Below are 23,362 nucleotides of genomic sequence, written 5' to 3' on the forward strand. Positions count from 1 at the left end.
TACTTTTCATCACAGGGGAAAATTTTTATTTTTATTTTTTGACCAAATATGCAAAATCTGGTAAACTATAACCTGCAAGATGCAAACAATGCTTATGTAAGCATTGGAAAGGGTTGTTTTCTGAAAGATATCAACTCAAGGATATACCATGTTTTTATGACTAGAGCTAAAGTTTTTATGACTAAAGTTTCCCATGCTCAGCAATTTAGATAATTCTCACATATACCTTCCAGAGAACAGTAACACCACCACCATTGTGGAGTTACAGTTGCACTCCTACTTAAAAGAATCCTATAGTATCAACTGCAATACCACACACTGCCACTGTGCCATCCATCTGCTGGATTCACCACCATAAAAGAGGTAAGGGTTGTTTATGCTGAGGGGTTTTCAGGGACTGCTGGCGGCAGACATTTATTTCACAGATGAGAGGGCCATTCACTTTTCCTTTCTGAGAGAGTAAGGGTTACATTTCAATAGTAGCTAACAATCTAATAGTTCCTAGCCGACTAACTGAGGAAAACAGAAAGCCAGAAATATGACTTACTAGTGTGTACCTGCCGTTTGGGGATGAATTTGTACACTTATAAATAACCCCATTTCTCATACAGTAAGGTACAGAAGCTTAAGTTAAAAAGGAGAACTATATTTTTAGAAAAAAATAATGATTGAGGGAGTTTCAATACTAGGGATATCTAACATTTTTGTCCCATAACACAACTCCATTGCCTAAACCTACAGCAAAGTCTCCTAAAAACACAGCCTAGAGCCAGTGGGACTTCTGGGATTAAAAAAATCCAGGGCATAACCAGCAGGGTGACCTAAGTTGGCACTGTGCTTAGGAAATAAAACTCAGAGTAATGATTGGGCATTCAGTAGATGCAGAGACTCAGAACAGAGTCACAGGAGAAATGTAGGCTCCACAAAAATCCCCCAAATAACAGAAAATATGCTTGAGTTGGAGCTAGTGGAAGTTTAAGCCAATTTCACTCAAATTTTCTGAGTCAAAGTGACCTAAGGACTTGGGGACATGCAAGAAACTGATATATGCATACTCACCTAATATATTTAGATATGCCCCTATTATTATATATTAATATTTATACTAGCTGTTTCTATAAACTGTGATTCATTTTTCCAAAAGCAACTTTGAGAGCAGACTCTGATTCTGTACATCTTTCACTTAATCACAGTTCTGGAGAGGTAATTTAGACAAACCACAAGGTTCTGACCACGATATCACTCTTGATCCACCCAGGGGCTATTCATTCTAGCTACACATGACTCGAAAGCATCCTATCCATGTGAATGGCAGTTTGCACATTTCTTTCTTCTTCACCAACTAGGAGCTATGCTGGCCCCACCTGATTGCTTACTTAGATGCTAAAGCCCAGCGAACTCTTAAGTTATATAGTAGCTTCTTTCTTTTTTTACAAATAACTAAGTCATACAGCCCAGGAATTTCAGCTCTACCTTTTTGGTGGCTCTGTCATATTCAACACGTTACATAGGATCCCTTTTCCTATCTTTTTCTCATCTAGAAATTAGAGCTAATAATACTAGCACAAAGGGTTACTGAGTAGGATTGAGATAATACAGATGAAATGTTTAGAATTGTTCATGACAGATAAGTCTTAAGTATATATTCATCATTTTTATTCAAATAACTTTCTTTAGTCTGACTCCAGGTTCAAGAGGAAACTTACAATAATTTTTCTTTCCATGGGGATCAGCCAGTAAGTTAAGACTGCCTTATTCATGCTGATCCTAGTAACAATGATAATTCCAATTGTGATTAAGCAAATTCTTATTTATAGCTCAGTCTCTATAAGCTTAATGTGGCTTTGTATTTCAGAGAAGGATCTGGGTTCTGAATTTATAAATGAAGATAGATCCATGGACTTTCACGAATTCATTGAAAGTAATGGTTCTCTGTCAATACCAATCTCCATTCTTACATTTCAACTTCTACAGCACATTTCTGGTTGTTACCATCAGCTGCATGATTAAAATACACAAGGCCATTTAACTGGGAAACTTGGGAATGAGATCTATGCATTCCGATTTTTTTAAAGTTGCCTGGATTGTGACTCGCAGATCTGGATTAGCCCCTATCATTACTGTTAGCCTTAAAATTCTAAACTCATAAAGACAGGTTCTGATTCAATGTGTGGCTCCAGAATGGGTTTTAGATACCTGTACTTTTAGCAAAGCCCCCAGATGATTCTGATGCAGGTGGTCCTTGAAATATATTTGAGAAGGCCGGGCGCGGTGGCTCAAGCCTGTAATCCCAGCACTTTGGGAGGCCGAGACGGGTGGATCACGAGGTCAGGAGATCGAGACCATCCTGGCTAACACGGTGAAACCCCGTCTCTACTAAAAAATACAAAAAACTAGCCGGGCGAGGTGGCGGGCGCCTGTAGTCCCAGCTACTCGGGAGGCTGAGGCAGGAGAATGGTCTAAACCCGGGAGGCGGAGCTTGCAGTGAGCTGAGATCCGGCCACTGCACCCCAGCCTGGGCGACAGAGCAAGACTCTGTCTCAAAAAAAAAAAAAAAAAAAAAGAAATATATTTGAGAAGCACCTAAAAAAAAAGGCCAGTGTCCTAGTCACATTGAGCCACAGGAGCTAACAAAAGGCGTGGCAAGGATAAACTATGCCAAAGACTAGTTCTGTCACTGATTATAAAATACTGACTCCTAGTAAATAATATGGAATGACTGACTGATGGAACAGGGAGGAAGGAAAGCTGAAATATGCAGTCTTGTCAGGGCCTTGGTGAAAGCTTTAAGAAGCGCAAGCAAGGAACCAAAATGTTTTTAATTTCACTATGCTAGAAGCATGTCTCCTTTCATGACCATCCAAGATGCTAGATGCTAGTTGGGGTACTGAGGGATGAAAACTCAGAGAAAAACAGAAAACACACAAAAACAAAATGGATGGAGAGAACAGATAAATTTGTAGGAAAAAAAATCTAACTGGCATAGATTAGCATCTCTTCATAAATGGGCAGGAGCAGTCAAAGCTAAGAAAGAAGTGAAACGCTGATATCTGTCACCTTCTCCCACCTGTGACCGAGCTCAGTCTTAAAAAAAAAAAAAAAAAAACCAAAAAACCACACACACGCGCACACACACACACACAAAATTACACATACTCACTCACATGAAACCACAGGACTATTTTTATCCCTTAAACTACTATTGGCTGAGTGAAGTTAGATTATTTTGCTTTTATAACCACTATAAAACCAGTCCATAGCAGACTGGTAACAGAATACCATTTCCTTTGGGTTCACTTCAGTTGTTTTTCCTCCTTGTCTATACAAGGATTCAAATTGTAGAAACATGGGACAACTCTCAATCTCATATCTAATCTCAATGTGAAATATTAAAGGTATTTAGAGAACTTTTGTTTTTAGCTATTACATCATATGTTTGGAAAGTAAGGCATCAAACAGAAACTAAAACTTAAACCCAAAACAAGCAAACAAAAAGCAGAAACAAAAAAAGGTTTAAGCACTATGTTGACACTAAGGCAAACAAAAAAAGAGAACAGCTAGATGTTTTGAAATGTTTTCCTGTTTTGAAAATGATTCATATTTTGATAAAATTCTCAAAATCAATCTGACTCATATATTGCTTCCTAAAGGGTATTTAGCATCATGAGCAAAAATTATTATTTTGTACACACTTTTATGATAAACATTATTTTTATAGTGTTTGGGTTAAAAGGAGGAGGCAGAATTTATTTGCATGTGGAAAAAAAATCACCTGACACATTTTGTGTTTATAAATAGCAATGAACACAGTAGTGGAAAATCTGGACCACTACCCACAGAAGGCACAGTGTGCACTTCCTATCAAAGCATTTTGGTAGTGATTTAATTACCACATTTAAAAAATGTCAACCAAGTAATGATTATAAGAAAGAAGACATCTGATTAGTATTGCCATGGCTGGGGGCCTTTATTTTAGAAAGGATGACTCTATGTAAGAGGAAACATCTGCTATACCATTTAAAAATCTGTTCTTAAAGGAGTGGTTCCTCCAACCTGCCCAAATGGTATTATTGAACAAACATTGTATAATGAAGGTTTGGAAAAGTCTTATCCCCAAAACATTGCAGAGGCTCAACCATTTAAACGCCCAAGCAAAATGAGTAAATGATAAATAGTATCAAATTGAAAGTACAAATGAAACAGAAGGAATAAAAAAAGCCTAAGACAACTGGTGGTGAGGAACAGTGAAAGGACAGAAAATAATATTTTTCTAAACCAAGAATATGTGTCATCTTAAATGAAAAGCAGATTTACTCAGTTTACACAGAACAAGACATTTTCAAAAAAGTGTATAAATGGTGTATGTAATTGAAACATATGATTTATAGAAACTAAAAAATTCAGCTTATACACAGTAAAATGTGATGCCTAATCCAAAAGCTAAAATACTATTCATCAGAAGAGGTGGATACTATGTGAATACCAATTATGCCCTCTCAGTTTAGCAAATTGCTAGCTGAAAGTGTAAAATTATATAAAATATTGTCCTTAAAATACAATGAAACAACCATATTCAGGGCTGGAAGCCACAGACTACTTCTCAAATCTGTATCTGTCCATATTTCAGTACCATCACAAAACATTTTAAAACCTTTTAACCTTTTACTTCTTGTTGATTTTGTCTTACCCTATCCTGGGGTTTGGAACTATATCTCACTTATAAAATATCTATATAAAAATGCAGCTTTTCTTTCCTCAGGACAGCCTTTTAGCCAAGATTTCCTTTAATCTCACATGACCCCAGAGAAAAATGCCAGCATACAGTAAACAGTGAATCCCCCATGGTGGAGCTGATGTGGTAATGACAATGATTAATTTGGACATCCACATACGCATCTGTCTCTAACAATACTGTGTGACAAGATCTCCTAAAAAGTATCTTCTTCAAATAATGCAGAGACACCCCCACTCTCACCTCCAAATACCTTAATGACGGGTGTCACCTCTAGAAAAGAACATAAAAACAGCTACAAAATCCATTAATGTATGACTTGGCAACTATGAGAAACAACACAAGGGAAGTATAGGCCTGGCTCATTTTTTTGATGTCAACCACAAAATCAGACATGGAGTAGATCTGCGTTAAGGACAGAAAATAACTGCATAATCATTAATATGTATCAACCAAGGAATAGTTTCAGGTAATGCATTTTTAATTTCCTTACTATATTTACTTGAAAAAACATTTATAATACAAGCACACAAAATGTTAAACACAATAAATACATTTTCCAAAAACCTAAACTGATAAGTCAAGGATCACTGAAAGCATAAATTTAGCATATTTTACAATGGTTGGAGGGGTTACTCTAGTGCAGTGGTTCTCAACTTTAGTGTGTAGCACAATCCCCTGGAGAGCTGGCTACAAGACAGATTGTGGGATCTATCCCCATAGTTTGTGATTCAGTGGGTCCAGGATAGACACTTAGAATTTGCATTAACAAAGAGTTCCAAAGTTGTGCCGATGCTGCTGAGGCCAACACTTTGAGAACCACTGCTCTGGTAGAGTGAGAATTTCAAGGTTGGCTACAATGTTAATAACTTGATTTGTCTTTTTTATGAATTTCTCTAGACTGTTGTTCTTTATTATCTCCTCTGTGTCAGCTGTAATTCCTCAGCATATTGGTTTCAAGCAGGGAATTCTTAGCTCCATCTTTTGTACTTAACCTACCAAGTAGTGATCAAACAACTTGACAAATCAGTACATTTATTTTTAATGCATAATTTTTACATCAAAAGAAATTAATAAGAATGCTTTCTAGGAGGTGCTCCTCAGAGTTTAAATATGGATTTTGTGTTCACGATTTCTTAGTTTATGAACATTTTCTCACGCACTTACTGGTTCAAAACTACATTTCAGGTGGATGGTATTCTTGCAAATAAAGAGCATTTAGTGAGAGTAGTGCAAGAGCTGGGATGATGTGGTTCCAGAAGCCCACCAGAGAAGACATCTCTGAGAGTGGGGGAAATCTCCAACTATGCCACAGCCTACAGTAATGGCTTTCCAGGAGGGGAGAGAGAATTGATTTGGGGGAGTAAGAGTACCTGCCTAAGGTCCATGAATCCTACACTGACGGACTGCACTGTGAACACATCTATCTGCATCACCACTTGAGGACTCACTCATCCCAGTTACCTGTCAAGTGTTGATTAAGCAGTAACTCTCTGAGATTTATCCTCTGAGAATCAATGGGAGTGATTTTTCTCAGATTACGCTTGCATAAAACATATAGATTGGGCTTTTGCTTCTGTGAAGAAGGAGAAAAAACACTTCCCTACTCCTCTTACTAAGTACAACTAAAACCCCTGTATTTTATACATAAAATAAACATACAAAGACACTGAAAGCTGGAGAAAAGAAGACAAATCAGCTAGGGTACCTCGGAGCTCAAGGAATGACAAGATGGTGAGTTCCCTGAAATTCATTGGATATGTTGCCTCACATATCCAATACTTGGGGCTAAAGAAACTGGAAACCCAGAAATGCCATCAGGTACAACTTTTAAAAGGGTGCCAACAAAACTATACCCTCCCTGACCTAAGGAAAAGGAAAGGAGCAGCATAGCTAGATAAAAAACCAATTTAGGCAATAACTGCTCTATTATAGCCACAGATGACAGAAATAATTGTGCCTCTACCACACCGATGCCAACACAAGCTGTGTAGGAAACCTACACTTCCACCCTTGCCAAGCTGTAACGAGACACCCCAACTTCTCGCATCCCCACTGTGATGATGCCATAGAAGGCCAAGTAAAAAGCTGGGACTTTCATTTTCACGAATGGTAATAACGACTCCCCTATTCTTCCCCAGCACTATGTTGTCAATAGTAACTATGGGAGGATCCTGGAGTTCTACACCTACCTTGCAGTACTCAGTCTCCCTTCTCCTTCTCTGCTGGAATGGTGTCACGGGTGGCTTAATGGAGAGTCAGGACTGTCATTAAGACCCAGCAGTCATTAGGCCACCTCTTCTGTCCCCGTAGTGTGTCAGTGGAGAGACCACATGGGGAACAGAAAGGAGGCACTTCTACCCTTCACAGCTTGAAGAATCCGTGAAGACCTGGTGAGAAGCCCGGATTCCCACTTTGCCCTACAGTAATGTGAAGTCCCTTCAGGTGTGAAGGGAGACTGAGTGAGGAACCTGATTTCTACTCCCCACCTGGCACTGATGCTCACTGAGGTGATGTTAGTGGAACTTGGCTAAATCAGAAAGTTTAAATAAGATTCAGAGTCTCTTAACATATAAGAAAATGGCCGGCCGGGCGCGGTGGCTCAAGCCTGTAATCCCAGCACTTTGGGAGGCCGAGACGGGCGGATCACGAGGTCAGGAGATCGAGACCATCCTGGCTAATACGGTGAAACCCCGTCTCTACTAAAAATACAAAAAACTAGCCAGGCGAGGTGGTGGGCGCCTGTGGTCCCAGCTACTCGGGAGGCTGAGGCAGGAGAATGGCAGGAACCCGGGAGGCGGAGCTTGCAGTGAGCTGAGGTCCGGCCACTGCACTCCAGCCCGGGCGACAGAGCGAGACTCCGTCTTAAAAAAAAAAAAAAAAAGAAAATGGCCAAGTTTCCATTGAAAATCATTCATCATACCAAGAACCAGGAAGATCTCAAACTGAATGAAAGATGACAATCAACAGATGTCAAAAACAAGATCCCAGAGATATTAGAATTATTTGACAAAATTGTTAAAGCAGTCATAAGAAAAACATTTCAATTGAATGATTATAAACACGCTTCAAACAAATGAAAAAACAGAAACCTTTGGCCAAGAAATAGAACACATAAGGAAAAACTAAGTAGAAATTTTAGAATTGAAAAAAATAACCAAAACATAAAAATCAGTGGGTGGGTTCCATAGCAGAATGTGAGTGACAGAAGAGAACATGGGAGCTACAAGATAGAAAAATAGAAATCACTCAATTTGAGTAACAGAGAAAACAGATTAGAGAATAAAAAGAGAGAGAAAGAGAGCCTCAGAAACCTGTGCGTGGTAAGCTGAATAATGGCTCCCAAAGATATTCAGCAGAATGGTTCCAATCCCTGGCAGCTGTGAATGGCAAAAGAGATTTGGTAGATGTGATTACACTACAGCTCTTCAGATAGGGAGAGTGACTTGCACTAACTAGGTGGGTCCTAAATGTAATCACAGTGTCCTTAAAAGAGGGAGGCAGAGAGCAGAGATAAATCTGGCCACAGAAAAGCAAGTAGGAGATACGATGACATCAGAAAGAAATTGGAGTGATCAAGGAAGGGATTGTAAGTCAAAGAATACAGGTGCCTCTAGAAGCTAGAGAAACCAAAGAAACAGATTATTCCTTAGAACCTCCAGAAGGAAGCAGCATTGCTAACACCTTGATGTTAGCCCTATGAAACTGATTTTTGACTTCAGGCCTTCAGAACCACAAGAAAGTAAATGTGCACTTCCGTAAGGCATGAACTGTATGGTAATTTGTTACAGTAGCCATAAAAAAAATCAATATACTGTGTGACAATAAAATAAAAAGGTCTAACATTCATGTCTTGGAGACCTGAAGAAAAGGAAAAATTGGACGAGGCTGAAAAATTGCTAAAAATGGCTGAAAACTTCCCAATTTTGACAGAAGTCATAGACCTACAGACCTAAACACCTGAGTAAATCTGAATGCCAAAAAAAACTCTCCAAAGATATCCATGCCAAGACACATTATAGTCACATTTACGAAAATTAAAGACAAAACAGCAAGAGATAAATGTTACTTTACCAAAGGAGAAAATCCATTAGAACAACAATGGATTTTCATCAGAATACATGGAGTACAAAGGAAGTAACACAACATTTTTCAATTGCTTTAAGAAAAGGCCTGTCAACCTAGAATATTATATCCAGTGAAAATCTTTCAGGAAGAAAGGAAAAATCAAGACATTCTCAGCTAAAGGAAAACAAAAATATTTTGTCACCAGCAGATCTGACCTGCTCACAAAGGATGGCTAGAGAAAGTTCTTAAAACAAAAAGGAAACAATAAAACAAGAAAGGTTAGAACTTCAAGAAAAAAGAACATGGTAAGCAAAACATATGAACAAGTGCAACAGACCTTCCGTCTTTGCTTACTGAAGCAAAAATTGTAACACTGTCTGATGTGGTTCCAAACGTATGTAGAGGAAATATTTAAGACAATCATATTATAAATGGAGGTTGTAAAGGGAGGTAAGGTTTCTATACTTCATTCAAATTGATAAAATGACAACAGCAGTAGCCAGTGACAAATTATGTGTATATGATGTAACACTTAGAGTGATGATAAAAAAAAAAAAGAAAACAAAAAACCTGGCTGGGTGTGGTGGCTCACGCCTGTAATCTCAGCACTTTGGGAGGCGGAGGCAGGCATATCACAAGGTCAAGAGATTGAGACCGTCTTGGCTAACACAGTGAAACCCCGTCTCTACTAAAAATACAAAAAAAAAAAGAAAAAAAAAGAAAATTAGCCAGGCATGGTGGCAGGCGCCTGTAGTCCTAGCTACTCAGAAGGCTGAGGCAGGAGAATGGTGTGAATGCGGGAGGTAGAGTTTGCAATGGGCCGAGATTGCACCACTGCACTCCAGCCTGGGCGACACAGTGAGACTCTATCTCAAAAAACAAACAAACAAACTTTATACACTGACACACTTAAAAACACTATACATATAAAAGTGGAATTCTATAAATCCTCAATAACAGGATGGTAGGAAAAAAAACCCAGTGAAATCCAAAATAGAGATAACAAACAAAAAATGGCAGATGTAAGCACTAAAGTATGGTATTAATATTTACAGTAAATGTAAATGGTTTAAATATACCAATTAAAAGACGGATATTAGCAGAGTGCATTAAAAATAAGAGCCAACTATATTTTGTCTACAAGGAACTCAAATAAAATATAAAATATGGGCCAGTGGAAAGTACAAGGATGGAAAAAGGGATATGCAAACATCCATTAAAGGAAAAATGACATTAAAATGTCTATATTAATATCAGACAAAGTAGACTTCAGAGCAAATAAAACTACCAGAAAGAGAGAAGGGCATTATTTAATAATAAAGTCAATACACCAAGAAGACATAACAATTCTAAATATGTATGCACCAAATAACAGAGCTATAAAATATGTAAAGCCAAAGTGGTAGACGTGAAGGAAGAAATAGACAAACTCACAATTATAACTGGATACGGCATATACCTTTTCATTAACAGGAAAACTAGACAGAAAATCAGCAAAGACATAAGAACTTGACAGCAACATCAACCAACGTGATTTAATCAGCATTTATAGAACACTCTGCCCCCAAACAGCCAAATTTACATTCTTTTCTAGTGCCCATGGAACATATACCAAGGTATAACACATTAAAATAAACCTCAACAAATTAAAAGAATTGAAATCATACAGCATGTGTTCTCTGAATACAACAGAATCGAACTAAAAGTCAATAATGGAAAGAAAGCAGGAAAAATCTTCAAACGTTTAGAAATTGAACACTATAATTCTAAATATCCAATTAGTCAAAGAGGAAATCTCAAGGAAATTTAAAAATACATTCAACCAAATTAAAATGAAAATACAATATACAAAAATGTATGGGATACCATGACGGCAGAACCGAGAGGGAAATCTACAGCACTAAATGCATACATTAGAAAAGAGGAAAGATCTGAAACCAATAATCTTAGCTCCCTGCCAAGAATATAGAAAAAGATATTATCTTTCTTCAAGAAAAATAGGAGAAAATAACAATTATAAGAGCAGAAATCAATGAAATGGAGAACAGAAAAATAATAGAGAAAAATTAATGAAACAATGTGTTCTTTTAACAGATGAATAAAATTGAAATCCTCTAGAAAAACTGATAGAAAAGAAGAGAGAAGACACAAATTAGTAACATCAGGAATGAAACATGGAATAGCACTAAAGACCATGCAGGCATCCAAAGAATAATTTGAAATATTAGGAGTAATTCTACACAAGTAAATTTGACAACTGAGATGAAATGAACAATTCCTCCATCAACTTAAACCACAGTAACTCACACAATATGAAACAGACCATTATTGTGTCACCCCACAAATTCACATGTTGAAGTCCTAACCCCCAGGATCTCAAAAAGTGACTCTACTAGAGATAGGACTCTAAAAGAAACTGATTAAGATCAAAAAGAGTTTAAATTAAAATGTAGCTGTTAGGGTGTGTTTAGGGCCTAATACAATCTGACTGGTGTCCTTACACAAAGAGGAAATTCGAACACACGGAGAGACACCAGGGATGCTTGAGCACTGAGGAAAAGATGATGTGAAAACACAGTGAGAACTTAGTTATCTGCAAGCCAAAGAGAGAGGCCTCAGAAGAAACCAAATATGCCAACACCATGACCTTAGACTTCTAACCTCCAGAACTGTGGGGAAATAAATTTCTGTTGTTTAAGCCACAGAGTCTGTGGTATTTTATGTCAGCCCTAGCACACTCATATAGATATTAAGGAAATCAAGTCCCATAACTAAAACCAAAAACACCCTAAAGAAGAAATCTCCCAGCCCAGGTGATTTCACTGGAGAATTCTACCAAAGGTCTTTTAAAAAAATAACACGAATCCTATGTAATCTCTTTCAGAAAATAGAAGAGCGAACACATCCCTATTCATTTTATAAAGCTAGTATTATCCTGATACTAATACCAAAAACAGTACCAAAAAAAAAGAAAACTACAAGTCAATATTCCTCATTTGAATATAGATGTAAAAATCTTTAACAAAACATTGGCAAATCAATTCGGTAATTCATACAAAGAATTAACCATACATAATGAATAAATGGAGTTTATTGCAAGAATGCAAGGCTGGTCCAATAGTTAAAAATTGGTCAATGTACTCCAACATATTAAGAAGCTAAAGAAGAAAAATCATATGATCACATTATGTGGTGAAGAAAAGCATTTGACAAAAATCAATACCTATTTGTGATTTTTTTTAAAACTCAGGAAAAAATGGAAATCAAAGTGGAATTCTTCAATTTGATAAACAACATTTACATAAAACTTACAGATAACATTATACTTAATGCAGAAAGACTGAATGCTTTCCACTGAAGATTAGCAAAAGGCAAAGATGCTTGCACTCTCTATTTTTATTCTATATAGTACCAGAAGTTCTAGCCAGTGCAATAGGACAAGAAAATGAAACAAAAGGCATATAGATTAGAAATAAATACAATTGTCTCTGTTTTCAGATGACATGATGGTGGTCTACCATCTGCTAATTAATCTGTTAATTAGCATGATTCAACATATCACATTGAACACACATATAAAAACATCACATTGTACCTCATTAACATATACAACTATGATGTGCCAAAAAAGTACAGAACTGCTCGGGCACGGTGGCTCATGCCTGTAATCCCAGAACTTTGGGAGGCTGACACAGGTGGATCACCTGAGGTCAGGAGTTTGTGACCAGCCTGGCCCACATGGTGAAACCCTCTCTCTACGAAAAATACAAAAATTAGGTGGGCGTGGGGTGGGTTCCTGTAATCCCAGCTACTCAGGAGGCTGAGGCAGGAGAACTGCTTGAATCAGGGAGGCAGAGGTTGCAGTGGGCATAGATCATGCTACTGCACTCCAGCCTGGGCAACAGAACAAGACTCAGTATCAAAACAAGCAACAACAACTATACACACACACACACACACACACACACAAAAACACACAGAACTAATAAGCGAGTTCAGGAAGTTCCCAGGATACTAGATAAACATAAAAATCAATTAAATTTCAATATATTTGCACTGAATACCTCAACACTGAAATTAAAAATACATTATTATTTTAAATTGCTTAAAAGTTACTCATATGTAAGTCCAGTAATATATGTACCAGACTTAATCCCAAAACCTACAGATCACTGATAAAAGGTATCAAAGATGTTCACATAAATGGAGAAACATGCCACATGTATGGATTAAACATCAATTATCCTTAAACTGCTAAGCAGTTTTAACATAATTCCTATCAAAATCCCATTAAGATTTTTTGTTAATATAGACAAGATAATTCTAAAATGTATATGAAAAGTCAAAGGAATCAGAATAGCTGAAACAATTTTGAAAAAAAAACAAAAGTGGGAGGAATCAATCTATTATGAGTTCAATAGTTACTTATATGTAAATCTATGTAATAGGTTTCCAAAGAATAAGAAACCCCAAAATAAATCCAAACAAATATTCCTAATGCAAACCACATACCTTACAAAGAACCATTATTGACAATATATAAAGAATTCTCAAAACATAGCATAAAAATTCCCAAACAATCCAAATAGAAAATGAAAAGACATCTCACCAAGGAAGATATTTAAATGACAAATAGGCACATTAAAAGATGTTCACCATCATCAGTCTTAAGGAAATGCAAATTGAAATCACAACGAAATATTGCTACACACCTATCAGAATGGCTAAAATACAACACGGCAATAACATCAAATGCTAGTGAAGATACAGAGAAACTAATTTCTCATATACTGTTGATGGGGATGTAAAACGGCACATTCACTCTGGAAAAGTTTGGTAGTCTCTTATAAAAGTAAACATGCAACTTCTGGGAATTTATCCCAAAGAAATTAATACTTACAATACATTAATACAAAAATATTTACATGAATGTCTATAGTACTACAAAACATTTTAGTTGTAGTAGTTAAAAAAATTGGAAAAAAAAACAAAACAGATGTCTTTCAATAGGTGAATGGTTAAACAAGCTATAGCTCATGTATGCCACAAAATACTATTGAGCAACAGAAAGGAATAAGCTATTGAGACACGCAACAACCTAGATGAATTTCCAGAAAACTATGCTGAGTGGAAAAACCAATCCCAAAAGTTCACATAATGTATAATTCCACTTATATAATATTCTTGCAATGACAAAATTATAGAAATAGAGAACATATTAATGATTGCAAGGGATTAAGGGGTTGGAGGTGGGTGGTGGTTAGAGCCAAGTTGGTGTGGCCATAGAAGAGCAATAGGAATTATCATTCTGGTGCTGGAATTTGTTCACCACTGTGTCAATGTCAACATCCTGGTTGTGATATTGTACTATCATTTTGCAAGAATTTACCATTGGGGAAACCTGGGTAAAGGGACCACGGGATCTCTGTATTACTCCTTACAACTGCATATGGACCTCGAATTATCTCCAAATAAAGTGTTTAATTAAAAGTACTGATTGAATATATTCCAATTATGCAGATTACATTTGGCAACGCAAAATAAATGTATAGTATGATTTATATGTTTGCATACTTTTTATAACAATGTGTGATAGCAGAAATTATACTTTTGTCTATTTTGGGGTAGGTGACAAGAAAAGATACACACATAGCTGTTCTGATTTCTGTACCATGTTGATACTATCAAATCTGTTCAGAAAACCCAATTTGGTTGCTGTGGGCAGGTATTGGCACTGTTCTTGGCTTTCACTTGCTGTCAAATAGGCTACCACATGCATTCACTCAAAAATAAACCATTGCTTTTATTATTCCTTGACTAAATACAACTCTCACTGGAAAAGAATGAGAGCATCACTTATTGATGAATCTACTTTTAAATTGAGGAATAAATCATTTTTAGATGGTTACATTATTATTATATTTTAATTTTTTGAGATGGAGTCTCGCTCTGTTGCCCAGGCTGGAGCGTAGTGGTGCGATCTCAGCTCACTGCAAGCTCCACCTCCCAGGTTCACACCATTCTCCTGCCTCAGCCTCCTGAGTAGCTAGGACTACAAGCGCCCACCACCACTCCAGCTAATTTGTTTTCATATTTTTAGTAGAGACGGGGTTTTACCATGTTAGCCAGGATGGTCTCGATCTCCTGACCTCGTGATCTGCCTGCCTCGGCCTCCCAAAGTGCTGGGATTATAAGCATGAGCCACCGCGCCTGGTCAATTTTTGAATTTTTAGTAGAAACAGGGTTTCACAATGTTGGCCAGGCTGGTCTCGAACTCCTAACCTCAGGTGATCCACCCCAACGCCCCGGCCTCCCAAAGTGCTGGGATTACAGGCTTGAGCCACCGAGCCCAGCCTTAAAATTCTTACATTAATTAATGATCACAGAATCTTTAGCTGTTAAAGATATTTTCCTGATCATTTGAAATGCTAATATAGATACTCTTACACTTTTGATTTTAACAACCTTAATAGTTTCAAATGGTGCTTAATTTACCATTTTTGAATTAAAAATACATAATATAATGAAACATTTCTCATAATCTATTAGTCATCTGTTTTTGTCTAGCATTTATATATCTTCATGTTTTGTATATTTTTCACCTATAAAATATGGGGCAAAAATATTCATATAAAGGAAGTTCTATTTTTCCACTGCTTTTTTTAAAAAAAACAATCAAAATATCAGATTAGGTAGTGTTATGATTTTCAACAGCAATGGAAATTTATTTCAGCAGTAAGATTCTGAGCCAGGTATTATATATCAATATTTAATAGTATGAAATACAGAATCAGAATGCTTTGTTTTAAAGACCATCTCAAACTATGTGACAGTGGTCAGGGTTACTCTCCTCCTTATGCTTCAGTTTTCCCTTCTATAAAATTGAGATAATGATATGCAAGCCTCATATGGCTTTTGTAAAGAATATATCACATAATTTATATAGAGACCACAGAATGACGCTCAGTACATAGTAAGTGTTCAATAAATTTAGTCACTCCTATGTTTGCTTGAACTCATTAATATGAATTTCTCTAGCATCTTCAGCACTCAATATCATCTCCATCACTATGGAGCCTCCTCTCTTCTTTTGGGTAGTTGAGAGAATGTCAGTGACTGTGTGATAAACCAATTAAAGTTCTATTTTGAGACATCCTGGCACTTTAACAAAAACAACAACAACAAACCTCCCAAACTACACAGAACTACTTCTTTTAGTTTGAAAGTAGTTGCCAAGGAAAAGAAAGAAAATGACTATATTACATTAAACCTAAATCACTCTTTGCAAATAGGTGAGTAACCACATAAAGCTAGCACATGCCCCGTGTGCTTTGAAAAAAGTACTGATAGTTTTATAAACCCTCCCCCCATGTCCACGGATGGATAATGAGGTGAAACAGTATGTCTCCTGGTGAATACAGAAGTAAAGAGATAACTAGAGTGACACATATCTCTGATTCAGAACATAATTCAGAAAATTAACATGCAAGCATTTAGTAAAAGATTACTGGAATTAGTACACACCTTCTCACGTGTCATTCCCACACAAATATGTGACTTTTCAGGCACCTTGTCCTGACCTCCATGTCTAGTCCAGAATCCTTTAATAGATATTCTCATAGAACTCCTTCTTTCATTCAGGAAACCTACCTCAACTTACAAGTAATAATTTATTGGTATAATTATTTTATTAAAGCTTGTCCCCCTGTGCAGTCAGGGCTCACAGATCTTTCTGCTCACTATTGAACCCCACTCTTGCACCTCACACCTGGAGAAAAGAGGCTCTGTAGAAGCAGAGACAGTACAGTTCTTTCAAACTAGAGGTGTGGGACTTGAAAGGAAAAGGTCATGTCAAAACTACCAAGTGAGATAAAAGTAGCAAGCTGTCTCTAAAATAAGTAACAGAAGCTAGAAAACTGGAACGCTGAGTTAAGAAAGGATATATGTATGTATCACAGAATTTGTCTTGATAACAATCAACACTATATATAAATGGACTTGGAAAAAATCAATTCAATTTCAATATCAAAAATACTTGTGACTGATGGCATACAAGCACTCTGACCACAGGACTGCACTGTAGCATCCCAAAATAAAGATGTAGCCATATTTCTGGGGTGTGTGTGTGTGTGTGTGTGTGTGTGTGTGTGTGTTTCGGGGAGGGGATGGTTAACCACTGAAGAGCTGAATATTTTTTCTCGTATCCACAGATCATGTTTCCATGCCATTTAGTTGGATTCTAGTCTCTTTTTACTTATAATGTTGAGTGTGAGTTTGAAATTATATATATTGAATTTAATTAAAGTGAAAGATGAGAATTAAAGGAAATCTATGAATGTCAAAATAATTTTGAAACTCGTTATGTGAAGAAGCAATTAAAGTTTACTTGAAAAAAAATAACAGATGAAGACTTAAGAGACATCTGCCCAATAAAATGAATATTGTGAAAGCTCTATGATAAGCTCAAATGAAGAGTAATTCTCTAAATATGTGAGAGTAATTCTCCATGTAAGTTGGAGCTCACCCCATTGAGACCTTTCTTCACATCATGGTTCATTTAAAACAAGTGGAGATTTTAAAAGTATTTCAACTTAGAACTAATGAGAAAATCTGATTTCAGTCTTCACTGCTACACAATTCAGTATAAAGTACATACAATTGGCTAAATGACATGACAAACTCGAATGCCCTTAAAATACAGCTTGCTTCTAATCACTGATAGTCCAAAGAGAATTGCATAATTCTTTTAAAACTGCCCAACTCTCGCCAGAGTGAGTGGATTAAATACAACTAAACTTGCTCAAAAATCTGCAAGATGGTGGTGTTCTGAAGAAAACGATGGCCATGATCTGAACAAAGAACCGACTAATAACCTAGGAAATTTAAAATTAATTGCAAACACATAGCTTTAGCCATCTGCTTTACAATAATTTACCTTGTTGATACATCTTACCTGCTGAAAATCTCAACTTTGTTGTGAAATGCAACTTTAGTCACTGTAGGACATGCAACTTTAATTATTGTAGGACACTTGGTTAATTGTGGTGAAAGGAAACTACTCAAACATTATTTGCCATAATTTTAGTATTGAAAGTTAGAATAAGAAGAAAAAGTGGAAAAAGAGTTAATTATTCTGAACATGCAGCACATACCTATTAAGGCTCATCTTCATAGAAAGATGTGGTCAATATAGAAGACTTTAGGTATAATGAGTTGATTAGGGGCGCATGAAAAGTCCAACTAGACTCTAACACTTAATAAATGTATGACCTTGGGTAAGTTATTTTGCCTCTCTGTGCCTGGATTTTCTCACCTGCAAAAGTTGTTTATTAATATTATCTACCCCCCTGGTGGTCTAAGAATTAAGACGGTGAATCAATCTAAACCATATAGAACCGTGGAACATGTGGAACACTTTTTTCCTAAAGTTTCCACCTTTGGAATAAGCAAAAGAAAAAAAACCATTATTTTTTTAAAGAAATCAGTAACTGTACACTTCAACAGTACAAGTATCTCTTAGATTAGAAAGGAAACACAAGCACATTAAATGCCAAGTGATGACATATAACAGGAAAACATAAGCATCAACTTAAAAGACAATTTTTAGAGTAAGAACCTAAAGCATGGTAAGCTTCACTGCAAGGTACATCCAATATCTGCGCCTCCCTCTGCCCCCTCCCTGCCAAGTTCTACAGTTATCTTCCCAAAGTCATACCCTAAGCCTGCCAAAGAGCAAAGTTTTACCATCAAGTCCCAGGAGTGGTACCACTGATTCCCAGCCCCGGGGTCGCCACCCCCTTCTCTCTTTGGCTTTGGTCTTTTGACAGACACCTCTCTCCACCTCCCACTCCGGATAACAGAAGGAACCTCCCGCCTGCCCTCTGTCCAGCAGAAAACTTCGAAGTGGGCAACAGGCTATAAACGCCGAAGACACTCACCCCCGTCCCCACCCGTCCCCGCCGCCCCCCGTCCCCAGGGCCCAGAGCCCACTCCCACTCTGGCATCGGCCCGGGCACCGCAGTGCATTGCAACACGAGAGGACGCCGCTGGCTGCAAAGGAAACCATCGCGGATGTCCCGGTCAATACCCCTCAGACTGTTCCCCGACGTGAGTATCATCCCTAATGGAGGTAGACACGCCACCTCCCACCAGCTCAGCACGCGAGGATGACCAAGAGGGCAGCGACCACAACAAAAACAACTCAACCCGCGACGCGAGGGAGCCAGCTGCCATCGCCACCCCCCGAGCGGCGCCGCGGCAGCAGCGGGGGCTGCGGCGCTGCGGGGGCCTTCGAGGGCGGCGGCGATTTACCTGCGCGGCCCCGCGCCCCCAGGCCGGACATCCTGCAGCAGCCGCTACCGCCGCCCCGCGGGCCCGAGGCGCCGCCCGCCGCCCGGGGAGGCGCCGCGCCGCAGTCCTGGCTGCGGCGCCCGGCACATGCTTCGCGCTAGCCGCGGCCGGCGCCGGCGCACAGGTGGGAACCCCGCGAGTGGGCGTTGAGGCGAATCCCTGCCCCCGCCGGCGCTCTCCGCCCGCTTCCACTCTTGACTTTGGTCGGTGTGCGGCGCCTGCCCTTGCTCCAGCGCCGAGCCGCCTTTGCCCGCGCCCCGGCGCCGTGGGCGGCTGCGGTCCCTGCGCATTCGGGGCTGCGCGTCATGTGCACCTCCCGCCCCGCGGCGGGCCCCGCTGCACCGGGCGGCCGTGGGCAGCGCGGCAGCCCGGCCTCGCGCCCACTCCTCGCCCGGCACACGGACCTCCTCCACCCCCGCGCCCTCCCCCACTCTGGAGCTGTCAAGGAAGAAAACGCCTTGCACACACCTTGGAATGGACGGGCGCTTCAGTCACCGACTCGCCAAACTCTTAGAAGGCGTCCATTGGTCTGCAGGGAGGTTTGAGCCTGGAGTAGGAGCCGCTTTCTTATTATTTAATAATGTTGGAAGTGCCGGGTCCGCTGCCAGAGTTGTGGGTCATGTGGGCACAGCAGAGGCTGGCTGCTGCCAGTACCAGGGTTTCCTGAGGATCCTGAAACTATGATCTCATCCTCCTCATCCGCCTCCCCCGCCCCTCTCTCCGCGGGCGCGCACGCACAGCACACACACACACACACACACACTCTCACACTGAATGCACTATCCTCCTTCCTGGACCGAAATATTCCTCTAGGGAAATAGTGGGCACGCTCATCATTGAAAAAAAAAAAAAAAAGAAAAAGAAAAAAAAGAAATCCTTCCAGATAGAGATTTTTCTCTTCCAAAGCTTGATTTATGTGCTTTGTTTATTTCCTCCAGTTTTCCCTCACACGTGCAGGAGATGGGAACAGAGACTCAGAATTAAAATTAAAAATAATTATTCTCTTATGTTGACCCAGATTTTGGTCAGAACCCAAGAACTTAAACAGTACAATTTCAATTTAAAACAGAGGCAAAATATACCAGGCTTGAATATGGAATATTCTTAGATGTATGCAGTGGGTTTCTTTCCCAAGCTGCAAACATTCCCCAAACATTACCTCATTTATTTGCAGAGCATCTTTGCAGAGGAGGTAGATGAAAAGGCAAATAGTATTGTCACTTCAGAGACACAGAAGCATAAGTAAGATAACATGACCTACCCAAGTACACATAATAAGTCAATATCTCACTATAAATATTAATTGCACAGCTACTCACAGGTTGCTTTTTCACTGTAATCAATTCTCAGATACTTAGGTTACTGAAAATAATGAAAACATTGTTGATTATTTTTAAGTTACCGAGACTGAAAATTATTTTTTCTTACTATATGTATGTTTTCATATAATTTTCTCTAGTATTGTATTTCCAATTTCACGTTTTCATATAATTTTATTTCTTTTTGGGGGAATGTGTTGTGTGTATGCATGTGTATGCGTACATTTATATCCAGTTGCATTGTTTAAATGCTTAGATAGTAATTTCTAGCAAATTGAGCCAATGTTTCTGAAGTAGTCACCAATTTCATAATTTGTATATGTCATTGAAACCCTTTTCACCTGGTGTATATGAAGAGCTATGCTACATTTTGAAGGACATAAAGAAGTTTAATACAAGTACTTTTTAGTTTACATCTAGTTGTTGAGACAAGATACATATACGGAATGACTGCAGATAAAAATCTTTGTTATTTTGGTGTTGTGAGTTATCACAAAGAAAGCACAAGATACTTTTATTTTCTTTTTACTTAATTTCTCTTCCATGTTAAAATCATCTCATTTGCCTATGTGCCCTATATTTCAGTCTTGTCATTAACCCTCCTACCTTCTAAATGGCCAACGTAATTATGTGTAACCTTGCCCTTCTCTTACACTTTCACCATACTCACATAAACAGTAAATGGGGAATGATTTATATTGTAAAAGTTCTCAGAAAGAACACTCTTGGGTAGCTTCTTTTCAGTGTAGATAAGAAATTCGAGCAGCTAACTAGCCTTCTAATAACCCAAAAAGAAAACAAATAGTATGAAAGAGAGAATGGTCAGAGAAAAGGCAGAAGAGAAAGGAGTCAAGAGGGGGGAAAAGGAGGGGGAATGAAGTTACAAGATAAGAAAGTAAAGAAGAGAAGGAAACAAAAGGAGAAGAAAAAGAGGATCAACTTTCATGTGAAAGCTAAAATTTTCCAAATTTTGGTGCATGGAAAACAAATTCAGGAAATTGTGGACTTTCTTACTGAATTTTTTCTTTCTTAAACAAACTTACAGGAATTTGATGGCAATGACACCAGGTGTCGGTTCTGCAGAGGATGTACTGAAAAGATCTCAATTTTTAAAAAAGTATAGGATCCACTAAAAGAAATAACTAGACTTATTAGTATAATGTAATAATAAAAGTGACAGTGGGATCAAATAGCCATGGCATATACATTTTTAAGAAGAAATTAACACTGAAATTCAGGGAGATAGATGGGAAAGCAAAGACAGTGGTATAATAAAGTAGGCAATGAAGAGATAAGCTTGCAATATTTAAAGAAAATAATATTAATAATAAAATATTTTAAAGTACTTTCAGATTTTTCCAGATCTTTTCATACATTTTTATGGAGTCTAATAATAATCAGAAGTAGACCCCTTTATGGACTTCATTTTTGAAGTGATAATTCTTCCTAATTTTTTATAATACATGTTGAATGGAGAAGTACTGAAAATTTTCACTCATTGTTTTGAAACTATTATATTTTCTGATAAGTCAACTCTAACTATTGCTTAGTGTATCTTCTTCCAATACTTCTCCTAAACAATAAGTCTAGATGGATTTCTGGGCATAGATTGTAACACTGATTTATAATCCAGGATTTCACACATGCCATTGGAGTTAAACTAGAAGCTTTAGTGTGTAGCAGACTCTAATGGCTTTGCATCATCCTGGGAGATTTCCGCAAAAGAGATGGAGGGCTAAATTGAACAGCAATATATCAAGAGCACTTTCCTTTTGATCAGCATACTCATAGCAGGATTTGTTTTAATTAGAGATATATTTAGGTTTGATGATTATTACATGTGTTTCAGAAGTGCATTACAACTTCAGTGGCTCAACAATTACTAGTAGCTTGTGTCAGAATTCCTTCATTTAGGGAAAAATATTTTTAATGTGGTTATGCACAAACATTTACGGTTTATACTAATTTAAACTATCATTATCAATGAAAATACATTCCTGATGTTTGTTTTGCTCTTATAATTTCTTGCTTTTTAAAATTATAATTGATATGAGAATGGCCATGGGTAAAATCAGAATGTTCACTATATTATGTTAATAGTAAAACTCTATGTGTGTACCTATGGTTTAATATGTAATGACATATAGAGTATACATGTGCTTTAGATCAAATGGGGATGTTTACTATTATCTATGAACTGATAATAGTTTGGGGGCATGAGGAATTAACAATTTTGGAGTATTTAAATAATTCAAAAGAGTTAAAAAAATAAAGGCACTGCTGTTTTATCAATTAGAAACTCTTACCCCTTGGATGTAGACTGTTTCAGGGAAGAATGGGGTCTTGAAAAACAAAATATACATAAATTTTGCTTCCCCAACCAACTGGTTAGCTTTCAAGAATGAGAAGTATGTTAGCAGTCCCACACAGGTCAAGAAAATAGATCAGCTGAGCTGTGGCTTGGGGAATTAATTAATTCATGGTTAGTTCTTTTTCCTTGTGAGCACTACCAAATTTTGAGGCTAAGGTGGGCCCTAGGCAGAATTATGAAGGAGATGAATTTTGTCTCTCTCCATTTTTTTCCCCAATGTCTCCTTCTTCCTGCAGAAGCCCTGACTGTCCTTGGGCTCCCAGGGATAGTCAGCAACCACTTGCTGTTCTCTCGCTTTTCTGCATACCCGCATTGTGGAACTCATCAGCAGTGTGAGATAGATATCATGTTCTGACCTCCCCTGAAATGTGTAAATGGTGTCCTAAGTATTCATGAAACCCGAAGGGATGTAAGTATGTGTTTGTATTAAAAAACACCAAAGGTGGCTCAAGCCTGTAATCCCAGCACTTTGGGAGGCCGAGACCGGCGGATCACGAGGTCAGGAGATCGAGACCATCCTGG

General features: G+C 38.1%; 1 protein-coding gene across 11 annotated transcripts in view; it reads right to left on the minus strand.

Annotated features, from left to right (window-relative positions):
• DTNA (dystrobrevin alpha) overlaps positions 1 to 19,832 on the minus strand; it is a 410,388-nt gene extending 390,556 nt beyond the window's left edge. For all 11 annotated transcript variants that reach the window (XM_074022611.1, XM_065533928.1, XM_045377700.2 and 8 more), the window contains exon 1: positions 19,619 to 19,832. The gene's annotated coding sequence lies outside the window, so the exon portion shown is untranslated. The remainder of the gene's footprint in view (positions 1 to 19,618) is intronic.
• Positions 19,833 to 23,362: the final 3,530 nt, after the last annotated feature.

This window comes from Macaca fascicularis, chromosome 18 (genome assembly GCF_037993035.2).
Source record: "Macaca fascicularis isolate 582-1 chromosome 18, T2T-MFA8v1.1".
Taxonomy (NCBI): Eukaryota; Metazoa; Chordata; class Mammalia; order Primates; family Cercopithecidae; genus Macaca; species Macaca fascicularis.